The sequence below is a fragment of the Macrobrachium nipponense genome, chromosome 35 (genome assembly GCF_015104395.2).
Source record: "Macrobrachium nipponense isolate FS-2020 chromosome 35, ASM1510439v2, whole genome shotgun sequence".
Lineage (NCBI taxonomy): Eukaryota > Metazoa > Arthropoda > Malacostraca > Decapoda > Palaemonidae > Macrobrachium > Macrobrachium nipponense.
In genome coordinates this window covers 29,295,396-29,320,742 of record NC_061096.1, presented here as the reverse complement: position 1 = coordinate 29,320,742, position 25,347 = coordinate 29,295,396, and the positions used below count along the sequence as shown (strand labels likewise).

At 38.0% G+C, this 25,347-nt stretch overlaps 1 long non-coding RNA gene across 1 annotated transcript in view; it reads left to right on the top strand.

Moving 5' to 3' along the window:
• Nucleotides 1-24,881, top strand: part of LOC135208541 (uncharacterized) — a 462,510-nt gene extending 437,629 nt beyond the window's left edge. The window contains exons 5-6 of the long non-coding RNA XR_010313188.1: nucleotides 23,898-23,971; nucleotides 24,591-24,881. This is a non-coding gene — a long non-coding RNA (uncharacterized LOC135208541). The remainder of the gene's footprint in view (nucleotides 1-23,897; nucleotides 23,972-24,590) is intronic.
• The last annotated feature ends 466 nt before the right edge of the window (nucleotides 24,882-25,347 follow it).

The window sequence follows — 25,347 nt, the reverse complement described above, 5'->3', positions numbered from 1 at the left end:
CTCGCTTTGGGCGTAATAGTTTTTTAGTACATACCAAGACCAATGTTCAATCGATAATGCTCCTAAATTTGAAGCTTGATCCTGAGGGTATGGTAAAAGAGGTAAAACCTCACTATGATTTTAGTTATGCGAAGGGTGTTATCTTTAATGAAGATTTACATGAAATGGATGAGGAGGAAATTTTGGAAATGTGTCCAGATGTGGTTTGGAAGGTTTTTAAAGTGCCCCGCTCATCGATGCTTATTTTAACATTTATAAGTTCTTTCCTGCTATCTGAAATTATTCTTGACAGTGAAATCATGAAAGTTCGTCCTTATAGATCGAGAGTGCTCCAGTGCTTTAAATGTTTTGGTTTTGGACACTCCTCTAATGTTTGTACCAGAAATAAACTCTGTGAATCGTGTGGCCAGCCTGAGCACGAGGAATGTTCTGGACCGGTAATTTGCATAAACTGTAAGGGTGAACATCGAGCCCATGATAAGAAATGTAGTGCGTTCAAAAAAGAACAAGAGGCATTACTAAAATCTATTGCTGAACACATCAGTGTGGGACAGGCCAAGAAGCTGTTGGGCAGGAAAACCTATTCGGATGCCTTGAAGGCACACCAATTGAATACTGCTTCTTCTAGTGCCCCTTCTGTTGGGGCTCCTCGGTGCCCCGCTGGTGGGGTTTTCCACACCTCCTCTAGTGGGGCAACCCGTGCCCCCCCTGTTGGGGCTTCCCATGCACCCCCTGGTGGGGCCTCCCATGCCCACCCTGGTGGGGTTTCTCATGTCCCCCCCCCCCACGTGGGGCCTCCCATGGCCCCCCTGGTGGGGCTTCTTATGACCCCCCTGGTGGGGTTTCCCATGTTGCAGAGACTCTGGTCAAGCCAGGGGACCTTGTTGGTTCAAGGGTTCAAGCCAGATCTCAGTATGATGACGACTTCTCTGTGTCAGGGACATTGCCTGACATTGAGCCCTCACCTGATCCTGACATTACAGTGCACCGTGGAGATGATAGTGAGGAGATGGAGGCCCTCTTTATTCGTCAGAAGAGGGCCCTTTCTCCCTCTTCGCCTCATTCATGGTCATTCAGATATCAAAGGAAATACAAAAGCAAAACTGAAAGGGCAAGTGAAGGCCCTTCATCAAAAAGATCTGTAACACCTAGATCTAGATCAAGTAGTACTGGTAAAACTGATAAGATCTCTCACACCAGGACACAGATTCCTAAATTAGTAGAGAATTTTAAGATCCCTTCCTCTAAATAATGGCTCTCATGCAATGGAACATCCGTGGCTGTATACCAAATAGAGAGCAAGTTCGGGTTCTGTTTAGGGAACATGACTTATCTGCGATGTGTCTACAAGAGACAAAGTTGGGAGAGCACACTCCCAACGTGGGTTTTAATTATTCATTTCACAGGTCTTCACCCCTGATAGGCGTACATGCTCAGGGAGGCACAGGCATCATAGTCCGCAAGTCTGTTAATCACAGGGTTGTTCAATTGAACACTGTGTTGCAGGCTTGTGCAGTCCAAATTTTTAATCATAAATGGATCACAATTTGTTCTCTCTACCTTGATCCATCATTAGAAAGTAGATTGCAGGATGCGCAGGGTAATCCCCGTCAGCTAGAATTAAACGATCTACAGTCACTGATAGACCAGCTTCCTAAACCCTTCATTCTGATTGGAGATTTTAATGCCAAGCACACCCTCTGGGGAGAGCCAAACTGCGACCGGTGGGGTTTAATAATAGAACAGCTACTTGACTTAAATGACATCACTTAAATGAATGATGGTTCCCCTACAAGACATGATGTTTTTCATAATACTGATTCAGCCATTGACCTCACTATCTGCTCTTCGTCTTTGAGGTTAGATTACCAGTGGGTAGTAGACCAGAATGATCATGGCAGTGATCATTGACCCATTCACTTAAAGTATATGAAAAATATTCCATCTCCATGTTTACCAAAATGGAAGGTAGGGGAGGCTGACTGGGGATTATTCAAAAAATCTACTGAAGTTGATCAAGAGATAAATGATTTTCAGAGCCCAACATATGCTTATGAGTATTTAATCAGTATATTGCTGTGTGGTGCCATGCTGTCTATTCCTCGAACTTCTGGTAAACCTTGTCGTCCTCTAGTACCTTGGTGGAGTGATGCATGCGCCTTGAGCCGAAAGATAACAAGAACTTGCTACAAGAGATATCGTAGATATCCTTGCTTGGTAAATAAAATTATCTATAAAAGAGCTCTTGCTAAGCAAAAGAAAACATTTAAGCAAGCAAAGAGGGAATCGTTTATCAGATATATAAGTGAATTAAAATATGATTCCCCTATGTCATTAGTCTGGAACAGAATCCGAAAGCTTCAAGGGAAATTTTTTCCACCTCCCTTGCCTATATTGAAAATTGATTGCTTCCTCATATCTGATTCTGGAGAAGTTGCAGAAACCTTTGGTAGGCATTTCTCCAGTATATCTAGTGCCCTACATTACTCTCCTGCATTCAGGAATATTAGGGACGGTACCACGGTTGTTCCTGCTGTTAGTTTAAATTCAGAGACGTATAATCTTCCTTTCACCATGAAAGAATTAGATCATGCAATCTCGTTATCTTCCCCAACATCTCCTGGGGAAGATGATATACTGTACTCAATGATTTTTAATTTGCCTATAAGTACAAAACAATTTCTTTTAGACATTTTAAACAGTTTTTGGCTTTCAGAAACTTCACCAGAGTCTTGGAAGATATCGATTATTGTACCTGTTTTAAAACCTTTTAAAGATTCCTTCCTTCCTAAGAATTATAGGCCAATTGCTCTAACCAGTTGTGTTAGCAAGATTTATGAGAGGATGGTCAATGCTCGACTTGTGTGGTATTTGGATTCAAAGAATCTTTTATCTAATCAGCAGTTTGGCTTTAGGAAAAATAGAAGTACTTCTGACCCTTTGATGTTCCTTACTCGGGAGATACAGAATGCTTTTGCTGTGCAAAACCAGACTTTTGCAGTGTTTTTTGACCTAGAAAAAGCCTACAACACTACCTGGCGAGGGGGTATCCTTATGCAACTTGTTGAGTGGGGTATTGTGGGTATTTTGTTCTATTGTCTTAAAGATTTTTTGTCAGAACGTTACCTGAAAGTAAGAGTGAGCTCTTACATTTCTTCTGCTTACCCTCAAGAAGAAGGGTTACCTCAGGGAAGCGTCCTTAGTCCAACACTCTTTAATGTAGCTGTCAACGGTCTACTAGAACAAGTTCCTGTCGGGGTGCATGGTCTGGCCTTTGCTGATGATTATGCAATAATCTTAGTAAGTCTACAGCTGTTGAAGCTTGTCAAATGATCCAGACTGCTATTAATGCTTCAACATCATGGGCCAGTGCTAAAGGGTTCAAATTTTCACCAGAAAAAACCAAAGCTATACGATTTTGTCGATTAAGAAGAGTGGAAGAGATCCCTACGCTGTTTTTAAATGATTCGATTTTACCTTATGAAGATAGCATTAAGTATCTAGGTGTTACATTTGATAAAAAATTAACTTTTACTCAACATGTTAATGAGGTTGTATGTAGCGTGAAGCTTCATCTTAATATTCTTAAAGTTGTGTCTAATTTTAATTGGGGGGCAGATCGAATCACCCTTTTGAGGATGTACCAGGTTTTATGCCTAAGCAAAATTGATTATGGTTGTCAAGTTTATGGTTGTGCGTGTAAGACAACACTGCAGAAATTAGATGTTGTCCATAATATGGCTTAACTTATTTGTACGGGAGCCTATAGAACTTCACCAGTATAAAGCCTATATGTTGAGTCAGGTTTCCCCCCACTATTTATCCGTAGGGAGGAATTAGGCTTGAGAGTCATATCAAGAGTACTTACGTCAAAGCTGAACCCCAACAATAAGTACGTTAGAGAACCAACTGATAGAGCACCAAATAGACCTAGACTGCCAAAGCCACTTGAAGTTCGACTAGCAAGCTCTGCCAGGGAGGTGGGATTACTACCTCCTGCAGTAGCTGAAATTTCGCCCTCAAAGTTTCCTCCTTGGAATAGACCATGCCTAGAGATCTGCCCAATTAGGGACAGCAGGAGCAACAATTCTGGTGATCAGTTGAGGGCAAGTTTCTTGGACCATGCTTCCGAACATGGTGATGCTCATCATATATATACTGATGGCTCGAAGGGTTCTGATGGTGTTGGTTGCTCTGTAGTGACTAGAGATAATATCATTAAAAAGAAGCTTCCATCTAATTCTTCTGTTTTTACAGCTGAACTGCTGGCAGTTTTGACTGCTCTTAAATACATCTTTTATAGTTCTTGTACTAACAAGGTTTTTACCATTTTTACCGACTCTTTGAGTGTTTTATCTTCTCTTAAAAGCCTAGTCTCTTGCCACCCTTTAGTGCAAGAAGTACAAGATAGGTTTTATCTTTTAACTAATAGAAGAGGTTTTTCTGTTAGGTTTTGTTGGGCTGCGTCCCATGTTGGAATTGTTGGGAATGAGCGAGCCGACGCTGCTGCTAAGGCTGCAACTAGGCTTAGGCACATTTCCAACATGGGCGTCCCTGTTTCTGATTTTAAAATTACCATTCGATTTTATTGTAGAGACCAGCGGCAGGCCCACTGGTCTACTTTAGATAATAATCTTAAATTAAAGTCGATTACGCCTTCTGTTCATCCTTGGCCTCATAGCCGGTTGGATAGAAGGTCTGAGATAGTTTTAGCTAGATTACGTACTGGCCACACTAAATATACTCACGGGTATCTTATGATGAGTGGAGCGGATAGGCAGGTTCCTCTCTGTTCCACCTGTCATGTGGATTTGACTGTGGTGCATATTTTGGTGGAGTGCCCTCATTTTGAAAACAAACGTAGAGTTTGTTTGCTGTCAAATAAGACTCTTGCCGATATTTTAGGTGAAGATGCTCAGGCAGAGCAAATAATGACATTTTTAAAAAATATTAATCTTTTTTATGAATTGTAATTTTCTCTTAATTGTTTTAGGTTTCTTGTTTGGTTTTTATGAATGAATGATTTGTATGTTAGATCGGTTGTGTGTATATTTGTTTGTGCGACAGTGACTTTTTTTTTTTTATTCTTAAGATATATATGCGCTGAATGGCCCCTCGGCTCCGGCGCTTGGCTATGTGCCAAAAATTTTATAATCTAATCTAATCTAACAAGTTAATGCTGACAGCTAAAAGGAACCACGTATATTTCAGCAGGCCAAAGGCATCATTAAAATCAGTTTGTACAAGTTTAGGATGTGCTAAGGATGTCCTAGATGTGATTAGTTAGACAGAAAAGCACACAGCAAGTACATAAATGTCAGCTGTAGCCTTACTAGCTATCCAGAAGTATAAGTCTAGATTAAAGGTATACTTATATAAGAGCTTAAAAAAGCTACGTTTTAACTATCTTAGAGGGCACTGGAAAAATGGAGGCTGACCTGAGCTCAGTGCTCAAGACAAAATTTTTGAGACTATTATTGTATCGTACACTCTTCCATTACCTAGAAATCTACTATTCAAAACGCATACTTGATAAATTCCTACAACAGTAAACGTACGTGTGTGTATATGTGTGTTTCCCGTCTCACTGGGCGAGTTACTTTGCAACAAACAAAAGAAGTGACAAGTAACAAAAATAGACTAGACTCAACATTTGATTCCTCTCCCGTTGTTTCGTTTCCCTTCCGGGTGGCAGCAGAGATCACCTTCTTCCTGAAAAAACCATTTAAGAGAGAAATTGTCTCCCAGGTCCTTCTGGCATTAAATAACGGTGTTATTTTTATGCGCTACAGCCCATTTCCCATATTGCTCTTATGGCTGCCGAACTTCAGGTACCAGAATGGAAGGTGACTCTCTCTCTCTCTCTCTCTCTCTCTCTCTCTCTCTCTCTCTCTCTCTCTCTCTCTCTCTCTCTCTCTCTCTCTCAAGATGAAAATTGGTATACCAAGAAGGTAGTGTGTTATATTTTTTTTTAGTTGCAACTAATATCTAATGGTTATGATGGTTTGATAAAAACTAATAACTATTGGTTACGATGGTTTAGAGAATTAATAACTAATAGTTACAATGGTTTAGGGAAATTTACATTTTTACACATTGCAAATTTTTGTGTTTTTTGTTTGTTTCATTTGAAGTGCATTTATCCATTTTCTTATTGAAGTGTTTATTTTTGGTGCATTTATCCATTTTCCTATTGAAGTGTGTCTTTTTATTTTTTATTCTGTGAATAGTACTTTTGCAATTTTGGTATTTTCCACATTTTTCTGTGTTTTCATTTACATTTACAATTTAATTGACTTAGTTATTTTCATTAATTAATGGATGCCCATTTAACTGAATTTAAAACTTGTGAATTAATTTGCATTTACTTGGAATTCTTTTCAAGTTTTAGTGTTGTTTAGCACTTGTGAATTAATTTCCAAATTTCAATTATTGCCTAACACTTTTGAATTTTGATTGAATTAATTTTCTTGAATTTTGTGATAAATTAATTTTGATTTAATTTTACAGAATTCATTCAAGAATTAATTAAACTTTACTTTGCTTTCAAGTAACAGTAATTTTCCCTGATATTGTGAATTTCACTTATAAATTTTTAGTTTAGTAATAAATTTTTGTATTTAAAATTTTTATAAGTGTTTTCTTTATTTTACACCAGTATTTAATTATGATTAGTTTAGGTAGAAACATAGAGTGGTAATTGATCTGCTTTCCTTCAATTTACTTGAAGTGACTTAGAACCAGGGAAGTACTTAGACTTCTGAAATCAGGGAAATACTTAGGACTTTTAAAGTTGTTGATGGAGTGATGCCCTTTGATTAATTTAATTACTTACAAGATTACCTCACAGCTGTTTTGATGAACTTAGTCTGATTTTCTGCAATACTGGTAAGTTGTTAAGGGATCACTGTTTTCCTTTAGAGTATTCAGTCGTTTAGTACCTGTGATGGGGGTTCAGGTGTCTGGCTGTTGTGAGGTAACACTTAATGAATGGTAAGTGTAGTAACCAGCATACTTGGCACTTCGTCACAATATACACATAATTATATGTTTATATATGTATGTATCTATATGTACAAATGAATATAAACACTTTATATACACATATACACACATACAGGGAGAGAGAGCGGGTGGGGGTGGGGTGGAGTCTTATGTCCTCTTACGCTTTCAAAGCGAAAACAGTCAATAAATGCAGTTCGGTCTGTCGAAAATAAAATGGAAGTAATATTCTGTATTCTTGCATTTTTTCCCTTATCTACTCAACCACATCAAAACAAGCGCCTTACTCTTAATATTCTTTCCTAGAACTCGCTCGTTTATTAGCCCACTTGTGCCTTTTCATGGTTGTTGCGAGTCACGCTCCAAGAATCACGGCAGACATTAATCTTAATTGTAAACTTGATCTCTCTTAATCTCATCATCGCATCGGTGGCATCCTGGAAATAACGCCAATCACTAAACCAATATTTTGCAGCTGCCAAGGATTCGTAAAGTGGCTTCATTGGTCAAGATTTTTTTTTAAATATATACGATAGGTCGTTTTTTATGATAGAAACTAATACAATTTTTTCTCGTTTGATTATGATGATGATAAATGTGAGAACTTTTTTACATTTGATGTGTCTTTCTCCCTTTGTAAACAAATGAAAATAAGACATTTAGTGAAATATTTTATCGTAAGGTTTTTTTTTTTTTGTGTGGAATATTAATGGTGACATTTTTAACTGAAATCAGGTGCGACGCATAAAGAACGTCGGTTAGTTTCATGATCGTCAAGAAGACAACAGTAAATTTGCCACGCGAAAAAAGGACAGTGTTATAAATTAGAACAAGGTATTCATCAACAACAGCCACAGGCATACCAATTACCAAAGTCAACATACAAAATCATTCATAAATGCCTGACGTGGAACACTTAGGAAGAAGCGAGTGGGTGTAACCTTTAAGCAGAGCTGCTGAATCATCATTGCGAGAGGGAACTACCTCATTTGCTTTCCAAGAGATGGCGGGAGTGTCAGTGGGTCACACTCTGAGGTTCGAAAAGTCATGTGCTGCCAAGCTTTCGAACTCTCTGTCTGATTTGTTCTCTTTCTGCAAGCTCACGTCTTCGAATAGCCCTGTTGATCTTACGCTTGTTTTCTTCTTCTTGTTCTTCTTTTTCTTCTTCTGTATTCCCACCTAGCATTGGTCAGTTAAGGACACTAACTGGACTGTCATTCACATTGGTCTTTACGTCATTGGAGTTAAATAATTGTTTAGGTCAGATTTTGGATCCGTCGAACGAGGTAATAAAGCAAAGATTCTCGATGCAAGCAAGCATTGCTTAAATAATTACAACAGTCCCTTTGGCTCTGATGTAAGGAGCAAGGGGTCACAACGAAACACGAATAACCTTGAGGATAAGTGAACAATAAGTTTACATTAAAGAGACACATTCAAAGGAAAATGAAGTCCACTTACGCAGAAACAGCAGCCATTACGCAGGCGCGTGGATACGACGCTCATCAGGGCAGTCAAATTAGCATCAGTGATAAATATGCATATCAAAAAAGATCGGTGGCGGTGTTAAACATTCCCCGATTCACCGACAATAATTCGGGGAAATGGTTCTCGGGCGTTCAGTGTTGCCATGGTCAGATTTCCTCTTCGAATGGATATGCGAATGTTAGGGTCATTATTTTGGTCATGATCTGTAGCCATGTTTTCCCAAAGATTTGTAGGGAAAGCGTATATTGGAGGAATTAAAGATTCCGTTGATCTATATATATATATATATATATATATATATATATATATATATAGTGTGTGTGTGTGTGTGTATATGTGTGTGTATATATATATATATATATATATATATATATATATATATATATATATATATATATATATATATATATATATATGTGTGTGTGTGTGTGTGTGTGTGTGTGTGTGTGTGTGTGTAGAGAGAGAGAGAGAGAGAGAGAGAGAGGTGGCTAGCAAGTAAATTACAAATGATTAGATAAAAATCATAATAAACAAGGAAATTAAGTTTCCGAATGAATATTTTCCATGAATCACTTTATCGAGTTCAGAAACTCCGCGGTGACCAAATCCAATTTCATTTTTTATTGCCAGGTAGAAACAAGGGGAAAGAACAGGTAAGTAGAAAGAGAGAGAGAGAGAGAGAGAGAGTTGAGGAAGCAATAGAAAAGGCCCATAGCCTAATGGAGGATGGTCCAACATGCCACTTCTTTTCCCATTACAGTCCAATCTTCTACATTTCCATATTAAGTATGGAGCAGTACGCTACTTGAATCCCACTGTGTGTGACGTTTTGCCTCCTCTGTGCTATAAAAATCACATTTCCTCTGAGAAACGCGCAGGTAATTTCAAAACCATTATTAGTGGGAAACAAAAGGTTTAAAGAATAAGAATAGATTGTAAGATGTTTACTGCCTGGATTTATGCCTTTCATTCATTACTTGAGAGTTTGAATGACTTATGTCAGGTATGTTGCATGAACTGCACTAAAGAAACTAGTAAACTTTTACGGTTTACGGGCTCTTTAGATGAGAAAGGCCGCTTGCCAACAAGAGGCCACCTTAGTCTAGCAACAACAAACCAAATGTTCAAAGAAGACTCGACTCACGTCGACATTATCAATAAATTCGAATAATTCTGTACAAGGAAGGCGTGTAATTTCCGCAAGTCGCTGAGTAAATACTTTCTAAGCACTTGGTGTTAAATGACCAGGCCCAGTACCAACGATCCTTCTTTTAAGAAAAACTACCCAGAAACATCCAGCAGATTTTAGAAGTGATCGGCAGTGGGTCACAACGAGCCTGACAATTCAAACATACTGGTGGTGAAGGGTTTAAGTTGTTCTGCGAATACCTTGTTCACAAAAGGAGAAGTGATAAAAGCCCCCTTCTTTTAAAACTGGTTCGTGTCAATGACCGAAATTACTATGCTTATTTCAAAGTGACTGACGCTGATTAAAAATTAAACGAAAACTATCGGATCGCCAAAGGGACCAGCGATATTTAAAAACAAACCGAAGAAAACAATGCTAAGAAAAGTGCTGCTCTGCATTTGTGAATTGTCTTTTGAGCAGATATAAAACAAGTGACTTCCTTCAGTCACTTCTAGCTCTTTGGTGGTAAAAAAATATAAGAAAAAACGCATTAAAGCTAGCTGCTTTAGGATGTACTGCAGAGTAAAAACATTTTTCTAGACGTAATGAAAAGTAGCTATAGTCTCTAAGACTCATTACACCTGTCCATTCACAGAAAAAAGAAAAAGGAAACGATTCCATTAAAAGAAAGAAAAAATAAAAAAAGAAAGCAGTGGGCGTAACCAGGAAAGTCTTCGACTTACGAGAGAGCTGCTGACTCTTCAACGCCTTGCAAGATGGAACTCCTTCATTTGGTTTTCAATGTAGGAGGCTGCCAGTATTATTATTATAGAGCTTGATGGAGGAGACACGTCGTCACGGTAGGCAAACACCTTTTAGAAGTCGGAGGAAGCATCGAGATGGAGAAATCTCGTACCAACGACACGCCAAACAATATTCGAAATGGACTAACAGTTTGGCTTTCGTCGAGGTAATGGATGGCGTGGGACAGCTTCGGTGGGTTGTCGAAAATTGATATTATTTTACAGAGAATTTTGTATTCGAGCGTGGGTTGGGTACAGAAATAATGTACAAATATTAGTTTGTTTTTTTTCGAAAATTCGCAGATTTGATAAAATATCGATTGGTCGTTATGCTCTAGAGGAAAAAAATATCTTACTCGTGAGAATTAATTTCATATTTTGAACTGCACTTGTATGTCATTAAATTTCCTCTTTTTTTCTTTTACGAGTTTTCGTTAGACTTAAAAATGTCTTAAGATATTTTTGCGAATTACAGAAATACTCCTTTAAAAATTTGCTAGGACTGAATTACAAGGACGTTCTGTTTTTGCGCTTATGAAACATCACTGTGCAAAGTAAAGCCGCCAGAAAATAATTTTAGTATGCGAGTTTCTTTCCCTTTATTCCTGGAGGTATGTCCATTTAGTATATGCTTACTGGATTAAACCTCATCAGCTTAAGCTAGCAATAAGAGAAGAAAGACTATAAATGGAAACAACAATGTAGATAACAAAAAAAAAAGGATTCTGGTTTTTAAGTTGAGAAAATTACAAGCATACAAGGAATAAGCAAATGATTGGTGACTCCATCTAATAAAATAAAAACTTGGCGAAGCACGTGAAATCAAGAACACGTTGATTTTGCTAAATGCGTGAAGCTATTACTCACCCCATTGTAGATTAATATTTTTTTGCAACACAAACAACTGAATCGTTGTAAGACGTAGCCTCAACGAGAGATAATTATGAAAAGAAGAGTGTTGAGCACACGATCGACTTCCACATGAGTAATCTCAAGATGCTGCTGTGTTGTGGTTCTGGGAACTGAATGAATAGCTGCTAATGAACAGTTGCGATTCTTAAAGAAAGTTTCCCTGGAAATGGATGGGATCTACGTCTCTAAAACTCTTGTGATGACGAGTTGGAGACTTTGCATTGATGAGTGAGGTTGTTGTGAATAAACTTCAAGCATGCAAATAATCGCTCTTGTAAACTTGTGTAGAGAAAAAAAAATAAAAACTTTATTGGGAGAAGGAAAAAATTAGTAAAACTAAAACGAAATGAAGAAAAAAAGACTCATAAGGAAGATTGAGAAGTTCATATGTAAAATTACTTCATTTTTCTATTATTGTTATTATTATTATTATTATTATTATTATTATTATTATTATTATTATTATTATTATTATTATTATTATTATTATTATTATTATGAAGACTCCTCCTCCATAGACTTGTCTTTTAGGAAAACAGCCGCTCCCATAGTGGGGTTGGATGGTAGTGCCGTCAGTGTGCCTCATGCGATGCACCATATGCATTACTCAAGGTTCTTTGCAGCCCCCCCATGGGCCCTAGCTGCAACCCCTTTCATTCCATTTACTGTATCTCCGTTCATAGTCTCTTCCATCTTACTTTCCACCCTCTCTAACAATTGCTTCGTGATGCAACTGGGAAGAGGTTTTCCTCCTGTTACACCTTTAAAACCATATCATTCTCAATTTCCCCCTGGGCGTTGAGTGACTTCATAGATCCCGGCGCTTTGCCTTTGACAAAAAAAAAATTATATTCCAAAGAAAATAGCTCCCACGATCGTCCATTAAAAAAATATCGTTCCTGGTAATTTGTGGTCGCCATTCATTCTCGCCTCCCGCGGCGTTCGGCGAAATCTCATTAAGTCGCAAATGGCGGAGGGCATTAGCGATATAAAAAGTGAAAAGAGAATAATAATAGATAAAAAGGACAGAAATTCTGAAAAGATGAGGCTCGTCATTCTTCCTTCCGCAAACAAACAGGAATTGGAATCGGGGAAACAAAATCGAGACAATCGGAAGATGGAATTTTTAAAAATTTACATTCACTCTCCTGCCTTTTCGAATACCGTGAAACTCTACTGAAACTTGCAACAAACGTCAGAAGCCTGATGCAGGCGGCAAGGGGTCTTATATGATATTCAGTTTTCCCTCTAACTGCATCATATTGCCTTTAACCGACACTTTGACAGTTTATAATGACATTCTCCAGAGCATAGAGAGAGTCAGTCATTGGCAGTGACTGTTCGTCCTTAGACAAAGACTGAATATTATATATATATAATATATATATATATATATCATATATATATATATATATATACACGTATATAGGCATTTATACGCACACACACATACACACATATATATATATATATATATATATATATATATATATATATATATATATATATACACACACACTTCTTCATCTCACATTAAATGTGCATTAGTTATAAAGGCAACAAGGGAGAGATAGTCTCCATGCATACATGAATACAGAGAATGATGGTATGCTGTTAGCATTTGCATGCAAGGGGGGCTGCGGGGGGTGGGGGTTCGGTTGTTGGGAAGGATTTTACCACGGCAGCTCTTAGCAGAACGCGAGCAATTCCCCAGAGAGAAATAGAGACTCGGAGGAAAATGTTCAACGCGAACGGCGATCTGTTTGATGTCCATATTTCCGCAGATGAGCATCCATTTCCATTTCCCCCCGAAATACGCGTTGTATTTAAGCTTCCACTGTACTCTTCATTTATATGCATGCTCTGTTCTCACTGTTAAACGATGGAAAAGTCTTTCTGGAAATATTTTTGCCCCTGAGGCTGTGATGACACTTAAAACTTTCGTGCACCTTCACTGGGCTCGCATCAGAAGATTCCGGGGTTTAATCCTAGACTCTGGTCTGTCAGTTGCCCAGTGGTTTTCGCGAAATTGTATACCTTTTCTATTATCCGTTGCCTTTGGTCTATTTCCATTTAGCTATCCAACTTTCTGTCTTTGTCTTCCTCCAATTTTTCACCTTTCATCATAGAATAAGGTTTTCAGGCACGCTCCATGAAAGGCTAGAAATAACTCAGCTGTCTAATTTAGATGCTTCAGAACGACGGAGCAGAGAAATACTGAGTTGCCTCATAAATGTGAAGAAGTCGAGAAAAATAACACCATCTCTTCTTCATTCTACAAGCATACAAGGAGTGGGCAATAGATTGGTGACTCCATGTAATAAAAGGAAACTTTCTGAAGCTTGCAACACACTTCAATAGCCTGGTATTTATTGCAGCGGACCACATTACAACCCAAAAACCGATGACTTATGTAATTTGGTAAACCTAGGCCTAATGGCAGCCGAAATTTCCAGCGTAGTAGTCTAATTCAAATACTGATACATAATCTACATATCTGCCAAGAGTTTCCCTTTGCGCTGCGGGCCACTGGACTGAGTTATTTAGCAGTCTCATATATTACGCACCCGAGATTAGCATAACAGCAGTTCATTTTCTATAGTTTGTTTGTCTTACTTTACTTTTGGTTAATCCATGGAGCTGATCATTACTGGCATTACGTAATTATGAAAACAATTCATCTACTGTCGCTCGCATGCATGTCCGTCGAAGGCCGTGTGTATGTGAAAGTGGCCAGCCCATGGGGATTTTCATTAGTGAGTTCAGTCAACACAAGGCCAATGTTACCGTCCAGCCTGGGGCCTGTAATCAATACTTACCTATGGCCACACCCCAACAAACACGGATGTGTACATCTTCTGACAAGACTAATCATCCTCGTCAGACAACAACTCAGCGGGCGAAACTGTCATGACCTGTTGAGAGATCACGGCGTACGGGGAAAAATCGTGACCTCAAAGGGAAAATCATTATGAAGCGTTTCACCAAGGTGAAAGGCAGCCTTAGGCAAGCAGTGTTCATTTTGAAGCCGTGAACAGATGAATTCAGACACTAAAAGTGGGGCTGCAGGAAAAGTTCTCCCACCGACATTTTATCTGTCATATTATTAACAGTACAGTAAAATTAAATTCTGATGAAATTATTTATAGTATGAATTTAGTTCATACATGTGTATTTATTTGCATGTGTATTGCGCAGTTATATATGGTCATTTGAATACGTACGTTTGCATATATAAACAATATATACAGTGTGTAACTCACAGATGTGTATGTATTTTTCTATATGGTACGTGCATAAATGTTTACATATAAGCACATGCATACATCTATAATGAAATAATTCATACATGTGCAACTGAGTATACATATGTAATACACATGAGACATGGAACAGTAGCTTAATGAGGTAACGTTTAGGGTTCCTGATAAACTGAGGTTCATTTCTCGAAGATATTAGTTAATCATGAAAGAAACAAGTCTCAAATATGACTCCTGAATGAGCCAAAGAATGAAAGCATGAATGAGACTGGATTTGGACTGGACTGACTTTTTGGGGAAGTGGGTAATGGTTCCTTCAAAATCTTCTGAGGATTTTAGACCTTTCCAATCCCATCTTTTAAAGAAGCATCCTTTCTTGATGCGCAAATGCCTTTAGCATTATCATAATACCTTTCCTGATATTGGTTTTAATTTTTAATGAAGGTCCGATTTGTGTAATTATGCCCATTGATTTTTTTTTTTAATCAAGTCTCCTCCTGTGTTGCTCTTGTCCCTTGATAATACTATTTCCTGTGCAGTTACTATCATCATTTTGCGTATAGTCCCTCTCTTATTGTGGCTATTATCATAATTGCCTTGGTCTCTTTATTGCCTCCATCAATTTGATTAATGTTCACGATGTTTGCCCAAATCCATGCTACTTTTGGTAGGTTCCATTTCGGTGTTTATACTACATCTATTGTTATTGTCATTAGTATAGCTTCCCACGTTGCTATTATGCTCTATATTGTATCTGCATTCTGTGTTTATAAATTATGTATGCTGTAATTTTTTTTTCAGAGATGACTCATTGCCACACCTTTTCATTTCACGATGTCTGAAGTCAGTAACCCTGTAATGACTCACCGATTCTTAAAAGGGTTGGTCTGATTCTGATTATTCTCTCCCGACAGCACTATGAATGCCCCACCTCAGATTCACGCACAGACGCATTTTATAGAATAAGTATCTCACATTCAAAAGTAGTCTTATAAGGTTTATTAACATTCACTAGACCACAAACAAGCACATTTGCGTACTTACAGGCATAGACTACATAAACACGAATACAAAGATATATGTGTATGCTAAAACCCGTACATAATTACATTCTTAGATGCATGCCTGCAAATATAAGCACGTATACATGAACCAGCGTAAAAACACCATACAAACAAACAAACAAACAAACGTATACATGAACACAGAAATACAAAGAAGGCTTACTAGCACCGCCTCGAACCCTTCTGCTCACTGTGTCATCCATCTAAAGTAAAAGTGTCTGGTTTTGCCATCTCCCCCATAAATTTGTTATGTCTAGCTTCATTATTCAAGGGGTATTGAATCGGCATGCATTGCTGTTTCTTAGCAAAGAATCAGACTGGACACAGATCATCTGAGGAATGTTTTCATATTCTAAGTTGTTTCTACGTACATATTTATTGTAGAAGAATGTTCATGACATGCATTTGTTTAAACATTCAGAAGCCTTGTTATTAATGACAATGTTTTATAAACACTGTGAATTGAACTCTTGGTTAATAGATGTAGAATTGCGCAATTCGTGTAATTAATCTATTTCAATCGAAAGGCAAACTAAAAAAAAAAGGGGGGGGGGGAATGAATATCACAGTTACCATTTTCTGAGCCTCTGAGTTTGAGGAAGAGCATTTATATAGACAAACACCTTAACATAATGGGCCTGAAGAACTATTGTCGGTTTTCATAAATAACTCTTAATATTTCATTTATATGCAAGGTTATTTAACAAAAGTGACATTCTTGATAAAGTAAGAATATTGAGCAGAGACTTGTATATGATAAAAAAAATAGGAAACGTACTTACATTTTTTAGACTTACTTTTTTGGCAATACGTAAAAAAAATGGACGTGATATCGGGCAAAGAGGAACCAGTACTACCTATTTCCATAGGAAAATGTAAGGGTGAAAACCATGGAAAACAGGCTACACTGATACGCTGAGATTAATCCATTAATTTATTTAGCACATTGAAAAAATACAGTTAACTCTACAGCTGCACCTGTCTTATGGTGTTGATTTAAATATTCTTTCTTTGGAGGAGTGTACAATTGGCTCTCCTATAAATCTGCGTCAAGATACTCAAGAGTCAAGTTTGGCTGAGAACGATAGATACTTCGAGGAATGCTAGAGAACAGGAGATTATTCCAGTACAGTTTCGCATATTATTACGTCCTCATTCTATGCTATTGTGAGAGAATGCAAATGACTACAATCCTAATTTCACACAAGACTCTTCTTTGCATCTTTATGCACCATAATTTGTTTTCATCTGAGAAATTCAGATGTGATGGTTTGCCAGCATGAGTTATGTGTTCATGTAAATTTTGACACCTATGTCATGCATTTTGTTATCTTAAAGATAAATCGTAAAGCATTTAGCCAAATAATACGCCCATGCTATCCATTTTTTTATTATTTTCATCGTACAACATTGAACGATCAAGGATTTGTTAATTTACAATTAATGAGTGACATTTAATCGAAAATTCCTTGAAGCCACGATTTTTCCCCCACTTGTTACTACCATTGGCATTGACTTTTTCAAAGAACGTTGGTCTTCTCTCCGTTTAATACCAACTATAGCCCTCGGATCTTGTGTGCCCTAGATTTTGGCATCTTTGTTCATGCTGTTGATAAGACTTTGGAGTAGATATTTGAAATGACCACGATGCTGGGAAAATATCCTTTCTTTTGGGTGTATCCTTGATCCAGCAGTTAAGATGAATATCACTGTAAATTGTCATTATTATAATCTATTTAATTGCAGTCTTTTCCTTGGAGGTGTTATTGTCTGTAAGAAAGAATGTTTAGCATGATAATAATACTTCCCTTTATAAGTGGATGTGACAAAGGACACTCGTTCCATAGGCATGCTCTTAAGTCATTCGTATGTTACTTTTATTTTAAATCCAGGAAAGCGGAAAAGGAATGGTCAGGCAACCAATGTTTCTGTTTGTCTTCTAATATGAGAAGGCCGTTCTAATATAAGAAGTGCCGTTATATACCGAAATGCTTAATCTTGTCCGTATTAAAATCTATTGTTTTGTTTTCTCAGTAAAGGGCATAAAATCTTAAAATATATTAAAATGAAAACATTGATAAATTCTAAGTTATTATAAATGTATATTAACTATGATAAAAATCTTTAACTTTACTTGGAAGTTTTCAAAGAAGGTTTTGGCAATACATAAAGAATGGCGCCTTATCTGTAACTTTACTTGGAAGTTTTCAAAAAAGGTTTTGGCAATACTTCAAGAATAGCGACGCTAATAGGCGAAGAAGGACCAGGATTTACATGGAAATATGAAGATATAGGTGTTGAAACCAAGACGAATGTCTTACTGTGACAGCATAAAACAACCAAAATTATAGAAATGTTTAAATAATTAAAAAATCTTGGTGTAAATTACACTTGATCTCTGATACTGATTCAGTTATTCTCGTCTCTAATTATGTACTGTTGGCTATATTGGTTGGCCTAAAGAAGAAAATGGAATCTCGTGAAATGTCAAAATCCTATTTTCATTAACTTCTTGCCCTCCCCATCCCAACACCTTTTTACCAAGTTTTAATATCGTAAAAGTACTAAAATTAAAAATATCGTATTGATTTCAGGCATATTCTTGAATAACTTCGGTTTTTATTACAAAATTATTTTTCAATGCGTAAAGAATGACGTGAATGAGAAATTTTGCAAGAGAAAAAAGAAAAATAAGGAAATGGGAGCGTGCTTATTTTTTATTTATTTATTTTTTTCTTATGTAATGCTGGAACTGTTCTCCACAAGTTCACAGACATTTTCACTCTAAGGGTAAGGCCACACCGGACGCGGGAAGCGTCGAGGTGCAGGCACGTCTCGGGTGGGAGAACAGCGTCAAAACTACACATGGCCACACCAGAAACGCCACCCTCCCTCCTACGCGTCACTCTCAGCAGTCAAAGATATACTTCTTTGCAAAGTAACATTTGGATAGGAAATTGCCTTTAATAGAAATCGTAAGAGTCAAACTTGACGATAGACTACGCATGACCCAACGGTCTTTTGGTTCTTTGCTTGGCAGTGACTTTTGTGATAATAAAAGGTTAAAATCCATATTTTTTTTTTTTACTTCCCTTACAGTTATTACTTTAGGGGAAGTGAAAAGAAAATGTGGATTTTAACTTTTTATTATTGCAAAACTACAGCAGATAGGGTTACTTCGTTAAAGATACTTGGAAAAACAAAGAGCGAGAATTTAATTAATTGCAAATTATAGGTAAGACGTAATTGATAATTGTCTGAATTATGTTGAAATAAAACGATTTACAGTATTTAAAACAAAAGTAGTTCAATGGTAAACTTTACATAAAAGAAAGTAACACAACAAAAAATCAGCTTTGCTTCTACATTCAATGTTAACATTTATAAAGAAAGCACAAAGAACAACGAATATTTTCATAAATCAGTGATTAACTGATACTGCTGCACTGAGGATTCGTATAGTTATCAAGTTCTATGCAGCTGGACAAGGATTATTTGTGAGTGGCTGAGTGCATAATAGTTGGCACCTTCAAGTTTTTTTTTTGGGGGTCGAATGCATGACACCGATGGCTACATCTGAGGGCCACTCGTTCTACTCTTCTTCCACCTTTCTTTAAAAAAAAAAAAAAAAAAAAAAAAAAAAAAAAAAAAAAAAAAAGTAATTTTATGGAATGGATCACAGGGATCCCACAAAGCTCTCTTCCGAAAACACCTCCCCAATTAATTGATTCTTATGTAGCCCACTACGCTGAACAGGTGAAACTTCGGCAACTGATTCCCAGTTCATCTGCACGTTAGTGACCATGTCAGGTCGGAGGGTCTATTTATGTATTGTGGTCCTTTTCTTATATTCACTCTAAATTCAGTGATGAACTGAATTTAGAGTGAATATAAGAAAAGGACCACAGAGCAGAGCAGCAACAGAGATGGCTGGACTCGTCAGACAGTCTTCTGCAGCTGTGTATCAGGGAAAGTGGGCCGTCTTCAGCAGGTAGCAGATTTCCTCGTTTTTCTTCGCTGAGACAAGCTCCTCTCTGTCCCCACAGTCAAGGATATAGAGCCCACCGCCCCGGGGTCCTGAAACTGAGGGGAGTGGATATCTCGAAACTCGTTTCGAGATCTCCATTTCTTATGAGGAGCTTTGAGAGGTCTTGCCCACCCAGGGAACTCAGGCCCCCCCCACCCCGGTGGGATGTGACTCTCATCCTTAGGAGCCTGACTCAAAGACCCTTTGAGCCACTCCGAGAGTCGTCAGACAGGGATCTGACCCTCAAGACCCTCTTCTTGCTGGCCCTGGCATCGGCGAAGAGAGTAGGGGAACTTCATGGTCTTTCCTTCGACCTAAAACATACCAGGGGATGGGGATCTGTGACGCTCGATTTCGTCCCGAACTTCGTAGCCAAGACTCAAAATCCGTCGGTCCCTGACGATCGGTTCGAGTCTTTCACAATCCCCTCCCTAATGGATTTCACCGACAACGATACGGATGAGATGCTGCTTTGTCCTGTGAGGGCGCTACGGTGCTATCTGAAGAGAACTCGGCACCTCAGGCCTGAGTGTCGACGCCTCTTCGTTAGCACCGGGGTGACCAAGAAAGAAGTATCCAAGAATACTCTTTCTTCCTGGCTGCGTGAGGTAATCAGGAGGGCGTACGAAGCTGATGGTAGCGACGACATCCGTACCCTTTGTCCGAGAGCCCACGAAGTCAGAGGCATTGGTCCTTCCCTTGCGTTCCGCAAGAACTTCTCCGTGTCGCAGGTCCTGAAGGCAGGTGTCTGGTCTAACCAGACCACCTTCACCTCCTTCTACCTTCGGGATATTGCCCACAGGTCCTTGGACACTTTTTCCTTGGGACCCGTGGTGGCTGCTCAACAGGTTGTGTAGCTTACCCAGCACCCGAGCGGACAGAACAGCATCGAATCCTGGTGTGACTGCATGAATGGATGAGTGAATGAGAGTGTGACTGGCTTCTCTTCCCCATCTTTTTCTTCCCCTCTACCTGTGGGCAGAGGGATGCGGTCGTCACTTCGCTGGAGCAGGGTGAGATGCAGGTAAGCTACTCGACCGAGCCCCATCCTATCCCTTTCATTAGGGAATAGGAGTGAATATCACCCACTCCCCCCGACAAGGGGGGCGGGGGAGTGGAAGCCAACAAGAGACAAACCCATGACTTTATATTGCCTCTTGCAATAGGAACAAGTTCTTGCTTGCTAAGTTTTAAGAGGTACGCTTGCCTCCGTCTTATTACTTGGGTCCAGAGGTCTGACCATTGATCCTGCGGTACATACCCCCATCAATTGGGCAGAGGGTAGGATCCCTCCCTCTGCTCTTACGACCAGGGAGGGAATCCAAGGTTGGGCGAACACCAGTCTCTTCTTAAGACTCAGATTCCTCCCACCAAGAAGTGTCTTCCTATTGTAAAGGACTGATGGTTTGTATTATGTATCAGAACAAATGGCAATTTTTCCAAAATTGCATTTTTCCTAACTATACAAACCTGAGGTCCTTTACACATAGTCCCACCTCATGCCACCCCTCACTCTGCGTTTCCTGAGCCTAAAACAAAGTGACTCCTCTCCTCGCAGTCGGGCTGACCGCCAACTGCCGGACAAGTAGTTAACTACTGAACCTCCTTGCTCGAAGCTTTTCGACCAGTCCAGCTGCTGCTATGTCGACAAATTGTTATTTTTCGGGAAGGTGGTCACTCTGTGGTAGAGGCTGGCCATTTGGTATTGTAACCCTTGGTATTTAGATTACTAAGGATGGAAGTGTGTACCATATCAAGCCACACCACCACTTTTCTGGTGAATGAAGTAGGCTAGTATTGGACATACATTGAGCAGGATTTCACTGGCATACAGCCTACCTTGAAGCGCCCTTGCACAAGTGCTTGAATTAAAAGCTGTACTGAACAAGATGTTATAGGGTAAACAACTTAACTGCGACCATTTCACTCAAAAAGGACACCTTTTTTTCACTCAATACTCAATTGGTGAAACAACAATACAATTACAACTTGAAGCATACCTTTCAAAAGATTGAAGTTTTGTCAGCAAAATGAGAGCGCCATGCGAACTAAAAATTCTCATTCTAAGTATTCAAAATCTTCACTTATTCTATATTAATTTCTTATGGTGAGAAAATAGACAATTGGCCCAGGGAGCAGAGGCAATTGCGTCACACTATTGCGGTAATCCAGCAGTCAGATGTCTTCACTTATCCAAAATGTAAATAATGAAGATATTATATGAGCATTACAATTATAAAAAATACATGAATTGCTAATAACAATCTGCATGAATAACTGATAAACTTCTCAGACATGTATTTTGTATATATGTAAGAAACCATTTTCTGCAAGACAGTATGACAGGGTAATTCTAGGCAGTAACTCCGCACGGACTGCAAGGAACGGTCATGTGAACGAGAGCCACAAAGGATGGGGCATCTAATGTATTTCACCGTGTTTAGTACTAGCCCTTGAGTTACTTACAGTCGACCCCCAAAAAATAATGGTAAATTCTTAATAAGCAACCCAAATACTATAGGAAACTGTAATTTCCAAAGAAATGCCCGTTGCGGAGTTATTACCTATATCCTCCCTTAAAACACCATTATATTATACAAAACTTACATTATGTATGTAATAAATATTCAGTCGTTCACCCTAATATGGAAAGTTCGTTTTTAAACACCATTGTTGGCTGTGTAGTACCTTTGTTGCCTCTGTTGAAATAAGCAGGAAATAAGTACTGGTGAGTTAGTGTTCTGGGTAATTTTTTTTTAGGAGTCCAGCAAGTCATTTTGGAGGACTCCAGCCAGCCAATTTTGCATAAAAAACCAATTTGGATTTTTCATTACAAAATTGCAAGGAAATGGTAGGGCACTAAATTGTTTGTATGGTGTTTTTACGGTGCATGGAACCAGTGGTTATTCAGCAACGGGACCAACGGCTTCACGTGACTGCCGAACCACGTCGAGAGTGAACTTCTATCACCAGAAATACACATCCCTCACTCATCAATGGAATGGCAGAGAGTTGAACTTGCGACCATCAAGGGCAGTAAAAGATCCTATAAATACCAGTGCAACGTAACCTAGGGGTGTTTACCGGTTCCAATTTTGACATATTAGATATGGCGATGGAGTCGCGGTATTGTTTTGCCTTGTAAGTTGTAATTTGACCAATTTTTTTTCTCTTCTAAGCATTTGCGCAGGTTATGTATTGAGAAGAAATTTTTTGTTTGTGTGTTTTACCTAAGAAAAGTATAAATTGTAGTGTGGTAGGTGGTTAGAGTCTTAGGAAAAATAACTTGTCTGTTGTGGGTCGCAACTGGGACAGGAGGGTTTGTGAGAAAAAAGTGAATCCAAATTTAGTTGATTCCATGTGTCATGTTGAAGAACCATTTCATGTTTATCAGAATACAGTACTTTGAGGTTGTCTCTAGCCCCTCCTTTAGCAATACTTGTACTCATTTTGTATTTCAGCTCCTTTGATTTTACCCTAGTTTTGCTGCATTTTCACTGCATTGAATCGAAGATAATATTAATAGACTTACCATACCTTTTAGGGGATCTTCATGTAATATCCTGGATGCACAATCCTTTTCACCTGATCTGGTAGGCAGGACCACATTATCAGTAGAGTGCCTTAGAAAGTCGAGGTCATTTTCAATTAAATTGGAGTCACAACTACATTATGAAAGAACTCTTAAAATTAACTCAAAATCAATGTCAGTTAGTTTAGCTACACTATGAATAGACTTGTGTACTACAATTGTAACTAAGCTGCCTTTTTAAAAAAAAATTCTTATACTGGACAATCAAGCCTACGTTACTACTGAGGCACTCTTGATGCTTATGGCAATTATTTTCTGGATTCATTGTCAAGACTAATATATCTTTAGATTACCTTTGGTGACCAAGACATTCTTACTAAATTAAGAACAAGCCTATATTATTGAGCTAACTTGAATCTACAGCAAATATTTATTGATTTGAGAGTCAAGACTACAACTGTCCGACCAACTTTTAATGGTCAGGGTAAAATTGTCAAATTTTCAAAAGGTGTTGAATCTGTATGGAATTTGGAGGATTTAGTCAGACATTTCTTTGAGTTTATTGTGTTTTATTTATTAGTGACTTGTAAATATGAAGCTAATGATATCCATATTTTAATACGTACTTTTAAGCAGGAAAACCTTGGTCAACCTTGAAGTAATTATAGCTATCTTTTCAGGTGTTATACAGCTTAAAAGTTCCTGATGGAAAAGTTCTAAGAATCCGAAGTTGATGTGTAGCACTTTAACAAGGGTAGGTCCTTAATGAATATAGATATGCCTGCTTTTAGTTATCTAATACCAATAGTTTAGTGGGATAGAAATGGATCCAAAACTACAGATTTAAGGATTGAATTTTACCAAAATTCAAAATAATGCAGTGGATAGTTTGGACTGGGGTATACGACAGATAGAAAATACTGAAATATAAAGTCTTCATGTCAGTTCTAGTGTATTTTATACATGTAAGTGGTGCGTTTTCAGGATAATAGGATCTTTATTTTTTCAGAGAGGGACAGGATGATCTTCCTAGTACATAAATACCACCATATGTTAAAATAGCCGTGCCAAATTAACCATTTAATGATTGTAATAATTCACTCGATGTCAATATACGATTATTTTGCTGTTTGAAATGGGCACGAAGTCTTGCCAGTTTTCACAGTATAAAGTTTGCATTGCAATAATAATGTATTTTATCAACATTTATTGCAAATGGAACATAAAAGTTTAGTAATATGTGCCGATAAAACATAACAGCCATACCTGTCCCATCTGAGCCCATAGGAGCCAATTATACACTTATGCTAAGGTATTGTAAGCAAAGATATCTTAAAGTTTACCTGACTAATTTAACTTTATTTGCTTTTCAGAAGTTCTACATCTGGCAAGTGGAATTTTAAGTATCGAAGGAATATTACAAGATTCCCCCCAAGTATTCTTCAGTACAATTTTTTACTAGAATTTGCCATTGTAATCATTAATTGTTGTTCAGTGTTATTTAAATATCAAGCTATTATGTTAAATATGGTAGAGGATACATCCTGTTCCTGTCAGTTTTAATACCAGCCATCAGGTGAGTTATAACACTACTATGAGATTCAGGGCCTCTGTAACTTTTTATCTGTGCATTTCATAAATATAACGCTTATTCAGAATACACATTATATGTACACATAAAGAAATTTTTGACTGCATTCTGCATTAACGTAGGTTGAATAAATTTGGTACTTACAATGTAAAAGTTACCTTTTTTTTGAGACGGGCCAACTTACTCAGAGAAAAGGTTCGAAACGCACTCGTTACGTAACTTATGACAGCATTTCTTCCTTCTTTCTCGATGGATGATTGGCTATACGTAACGAAGGCTATACCTCTGGGAACAATGACAAACAAATTTAAATACAAGCAAAACAGCACACATTTATGAACTCTGAAACCTCTCCACTGATAATTGTCATAAAGAACAAACCAACAAAATATGTTAATAAATACAAAAACACTTCGATTATTAGTCTAGCTCCCAAAATAAGTTTCCTAAGAAATTAGTCTACTTTATAGGTCACAATCAGATTGACAAGATGTAGGGAATAGTTGGTAATTTTCAAAAACATAGTAGACAAGCTTGAT